This window comes from Saccopteryx bilineata, chromosome 11 (genome assembly GCF_036850765.1).
Source record: "Saccopteryx bilineata isolate mSacBil1 chromosome 11, mSacBil1_pri_phased_curated, whole genome shotgun sequence".
Classification (NCBI taxonomy): domain Eukaryota; kingdom Metazoa; phylum Chordata; class Mammalia; order Chiroptera; family Emballonuridae; genus Saccopteryx; species Saccopteryx bilineata.
Genome location: NC_089500.1, coordinates 7,443,875 through 7,449,297, shown reverse-complemented (window position 1 = coordinate 7,449,297; position 5,423 = coordinate 7,443,875). Strand labels below are relative to the sequence as shown.

The following is a 5,423-nucleotide window of genomic DNA, read 5'->3' as shown; positions in this document are numbered from 1 at the left end:
CCACCCTACTCTTTTCCCCTCCCCCTTCTGTTTGAATCTTGTGGCCTCCATTGTATCTCAGATTCAACACTTCATTGGCTCTTTGCCTCCTTCTCTTCTGTCTGTCAGAAAAGTAAAACCAACCAGTTTCCATGTCAAATTTCATGACTTTCTCTCAACACTCATCACCCTCCGTTGGCACCTCCTTCTCTTAGAGCCCTTCTAGGAAATAAAATAAATGGCATCCATCATTTTATTTTTTCTTTCCTGGAATAAGTGGATCAAGAAAGTAGAAGTTCAGCAAAATCATCCATTTTTAATTATTTCCAGTAAAATATTATGACTCATCAGCTATGGGAGCTGGAAAGAATGATATATCAATTCTTACCCCACATTACTGGTATAAGTAACCAACAAAATAAGTAAGTCATGAAATATGAGGGTGGAAGCCTAAAAATTAGTAGTTTCTGTTGTGGAGAAATCGTGAGCGTAGTTCTAATATGTTCACTTAGATGTTTAAAGTGGACATGTCATATAAATAAGTATGCAGATAGAGAGATAAAAATAAATAGCATATTTGAAGCCACATGACAGAACAAAAAGGCCTGTGGTTGGAGTGTAGTTTAAGGTTTAAATAAAATGAAAGACCCAGGGTCAAACTCAAGCAGCACAAGTGAGGAAAGGTCCTACAGAGGAGGAGACACCAAAAATGACTGAGATGTAGGTGCAAAGTCAGAAGGGAAAAAAAAAAGATTCGGTGTCCAATTAGAGGAATTTTTCCAGGAGGGTGTGATTGACTGCTAGTACATCAGAAAGTTTAAGTTAAGAAGAAAAAAAAAGGTAATCTGAAAAATTATCAGCACTTATCAACGATCTTATCAAGAATACCTTGATGCATGGAATAGTGAAGGCCATACTTCCACAAATTGAAGAATGGAGTTGGCCCGGGGTCGGTTGGCTCAGTGGTAGAGCGTCAGCCTGGCGTGCGGGAGTCCCGGGTTCGATTCCCGGCCAGGGCACACAGGAGAAGCACCCATCTGCTTCTCCACCCCTCCCCCTCTCCTTCCTTTCTGTCTCTCTCTTCCCCTCCCGCAGCCAAGGCTCCATTGGAGCAATTTGCCTGGGCACTGAGGATGGCTCTGTGGCCTCTGCCTCAGGCGCTTAGAATGGCTCTGATTGTAGCAGAGTGATGCCCCAGATGGGCAGAGCATCGCCTCCTGATGGGCATGCTGAGTGGATCCCAGTCGGGCGCATGCGGGAGTCTGACTGACTGCCTCCCCGTTTCCAACTTCAGAAAAAAAAAAAAAAAAAAGAGAATGGAGTTACAGTTGGTCAGAAAATAGAGCCAGCTGGCCCTGGCCGGTTGGCTCAGCGGTAGAGTGTCGGCCTGGCATGCGGGGGACCCGGGTTTGATTCCCGGCCAGGGCACATAGGAGAAGCGCCCATTTGCTTCTCCACCCTCCCCCCCCTCCCTCTCCCTTCCTCTCTGTCTCTCTCTTCCCCTCCTGCAGCCAAGGCTACATTGGAGCAAAGAATGGCCCGGGCGCTGAGGATGGCTCCTTGGCCTCTGCCTCAGGCGCTAGAGTGGCTCTGGTTGCGGCAGAGCGACGCCCCAGAGGGGCAGAGCATCGCCCCCTGGTGGGCTTGCCGGGTGGATCCCGGTCGGGCGCATGCGGGAGTCTGTCTGACTGTCTCTCCCCGTTTCCAGCTTCAGAAAAATACAAAAAAAAAGAAAATAGAGCCAGTGTGTGGAGCAAATCGCTTTGGAAAACTTGGCTATTAAAAGGTCCCGTTGAAATCCAGAGGGGATATGTTTGTTTTTGTAATGGAAGAGCTAAGAGTATGTTCTTCATGCTGATTGGGAGATCCAGCAACGAGGAAGAATTCTAGAAACAGGCGATAAGGACTAAGTGTGGACAGGAGTGGCTCGAAACTTGCTCATTCATATTTTCAAATGTGCAACCCCAGGTGGGGGTGTGGTCCTCCACTTCCCGTTCTCAGTGTTCTGATTCAGTCTGTAATTCTTGAGAAAGTTTGAGATGTCCTTTTCTGTCTACAACTGTTGGGTCCCAAGATATGTAAGGGAGAGATTCTGGGTATGTAATCTCTTTTTTCAGATCCAGTCTCCCCTGGGCCAGGTTTGTGTAGGTGCTAATCCTAGGAGAAGAAATAGAAAAGCAAATTGAGGCTACCTCTAGTTTGTATTTTTCAGTATGACTTTATCACTAACAGAAGCTACTTTGTATTCTATCATTTCCATCCCCACATCCTGTACGTCCATTGTGTCACAACTTGAATTGCGTCTCAAGGCAGCAGTGATTAATCAACTTAAACCCACACGTCAGGTTGTCCCTTCCTTCCATCCATTTGTTTCCTACCAGATGAGAGTTCTATTCTGGGGAATGATGAGTCAGATGGTCTCCGCAATGTTTCTCGCTGTAGTGTTACATGATTATTAATTTCAGCCATTCAGTGTTTATGAATCTCATCTCTATTCCAAATATAAAAATACTTTGGCATCATCATATCTATAAATAAAACTCATGATTAAAGTGGGAGGGTTCTGTTCAGCTTAAACTCTAATCAGCCACTATTGGCTGATTTCTTTCTCATTTGTTGATTGATTGATTGATTTTGGTGTAGTGACCACAAATGCAAACCAATAGTGAGATGGTTCTAAAACCTCTTTGCTCCTCCGTCTTCATTCTCCAATCTCTTGTCCTGTGGAACTTGTCCAGGAGCCCCATGGACACAGGCTGCATCCAGAGATTCTAGTGCCCTCTGCCTTCTGGGTCCAGCCAATGGTCAGCACAAGCAGGACCTGGAAAGAGGAAACGAAGTGGGGCTGGGGGGCAGATTCTTTAGATTCACTGGGTTACTAGAAGACAGTTTTCTCTAGAGAACATCCTTCTTAGTTTTGTGAGCGACTCTTTCCCTCAGCCCTGCGTGCATGTTGACTAGTGCTCTACTTCCAGGTCCAGGGGTCTCAAACTCGCGGCCCGCCGAACAATTTTGTGCGGCCCGCAGACTAATCCACGGGCTTACTTAATTTTATCCAAAATATTTTGAATTTCGTGGATTAGTCTGCAGGCCGCACAAAATTGTTTTTAGCGGGCCGCATGCGGCCCGCGGGCCACGAGTTTGAGACCCCTGAGTGCATTGCTAGTCTCTTGGTCATTGGGCTCACACACCTTACATAAAAAGTTATTTTTAAATACTGTCTTCAAACTACCCAATTTCACTTTTGGGATGCAGGGAGAGTCACAAGTAGCTATACAGTTATGACTGCATGAAGCACAGAGTTTATTGTAGGATTATCTATTAATTACTATATTATTTTTCATACAAACAAATGTAAACCTACTTTTGCCCTGCCCTGTATTGGCAAATCATTAAATATAGCTAAGGGCTTGATTTGGGGAAGAAAATTTCAGGAAATTAACAGATCAACGTAGTAAACAGTGATTCTTGCTTGTTCATTTAATACATATTCCTGGAGAAACAACTAACTACATGACAAGAACTCTTCAGGGTGCAAGGTGCACATGATTGAACAGGAAGATCATGGAGTATTTGCCCGATGGACCTTCTCTTGTAGCCTAGAGTAATATTTGGCCAGACACCTTGCTTTGAATATTATTCTCTTTATAAAATGAAAAAGATACTGAATTTATTTTTTTTTGTTTCATGTATAATAAGTTCTGAATCTTTTCCCAACCTATACCATTGAAAATCATTTTCAAATAGCAGTTTTTACTCACAAGCTTCTCTTCTAAGGTTTACTACTTAATGCCACAAACAGGTTAGGATACACTATCAAGTAGTTTCAAAACTATGTCACATCTGCAGTATAAGAGAAGTCTGTTTTTCCTCCCGCGGCAGTCCTGAAAAGTAAATGAGACAACAGGGCATGCAATCCATCTCCAACTCGTGGCTACCACGTTTGCTCTGGAAGTTGTTTCCAGTCAGCCACCCAGGAGGGCGAAGGAGCCCAGAGCAAGTTTCTATCGCCCATTCACAGAGGTGGCTTATAACACTTCTGCTCAAATGTCAATGACAGGCAAGCACCCAGGCACAGAGCACTGCTAACCTCCAGGGAAACTATAAAATGTGGTCCAGCTGTGCATTCAAAAAAGAGAAAAGAATTTGGAGTTACATGGTCTAGCAGTCTCCAGTCCATGGCATATGGCATGGAGTAATCGAACATACACGTGTGTTATGTATTTGCATGTGCATGTCAAACATGTATGTGGAATATTTCTATGTATATGGAGTACTGTAATTCTTATTATGTATACTATGACTAGTATAACTTAGAAAAAGTGAAAATACCCGAATGTCTTTTATGATTACCTACTAAAGAACACAGTGCTCTGGTGTGTTACTATTAGTCGAACTACATGAAGCAAGAAATCATATACATGGTACATCTAGATCTCAGGACTTTGGGAAAGTCTACTGACTTTTTTGATACCTACTTGGGGCATAGCTCAGAGCATAAGAACAATAATGCCATCCTCCTTGAGCCTCCTTATTTGAACAGATTTCCTTGATCTTGATACCAACTTTACGTTCTGGGTGACTATTGTCAGGCTCACGTGACCTCATTGCAAAGAACAGAAATTCCCTAATGCAGGGATTCACTGTGGTCAGGGACATGAGCCAGCACTTGAGCTGGCCTGGTAATCCAGCCCAGAGACCCCCACAGACTTCTCGAACCTGACAGCAGGGTCCCGGTCTTCCCTGGGGGCCGGCTCGCATAGCCCCTCCGTCTGTCTGCAGGGATGAAATTTAAAGGGGTCACCACTAATCAGGCAAAGGGTGCGGTGGATCAGAACAGAGGCTCCGGGCTGCCACACTGGGGTCCCCAGCTGTAGCTGAGGGGCCCGAGTGGTTGGTGGCAGGAGACATACATAGGTGGCTTCCAGAAACAGCTGTCTGCCAGCCTGTTAGAACTTAATGCGATATTTAAATGGCAGTGTGGCCCTCCCAGTGTGCACCCGCTGAGTACTGGCCCTGCACTGCACCCCAGGCTCCCCTTGTGATGAGGTTATTCTGTCCCTCTTCTCTGTCGTCTGCTGGCACGTCCAGGGCCCTCTGACCTCGCTTCCTCCCCTCCGGACCTTCCGTGCGCACAGCCTCCACGTCCTCACGGCTCCGGGGTTTCCTTTCCGCCGTTGTATGTTTCTGTGCGCTCTTTGTCCATGCTCCCGAACGGTCAGATGGGTCTAATTAGTCACAATTAAAATAGGACAAGTCCTTTGGTCAGAGCTGCATATCACTTTATTTAGACTGCTGACGATGCCCTTTATTTGTCACAGTCCACTGAGACCTCAGCATCCAGGTCTCATGATTATAAAATAAAACCACTTATGTATAAATAACCCCTGGTGTATAAATAAGCACTCTTTTGAGCAGGAAGCTGAACACGTCAGACACGGTCT

The 5,423-nt window shown here is 45.2% G+C and overlaps 1 long non-coding RNA gene across 1 annotated transcript; it reads right to left on the bottom strand.

Annotated features, from left to right (window-relative positions):
- Window positions 1-1,737: 1,737 nt before the first annotated feature.
- On the bottom strand, window positions 1,738-5,142 carry LOC136315700 (uncharacterized). Its single transcript, XR_010727546.1, has 3 exons — window positions 5,082-5,142; window positions 2,663-2,800; window positions 1,738-2,136 (listed from the first exon to the last, which is right to left on the bottom strand). It is a non-coding gene; the product is annotated as an uncharacterized lncRNA (long non-coding RNA).
- Window positions 5,143-5,423: the final 281 nt, after the last annotated feature.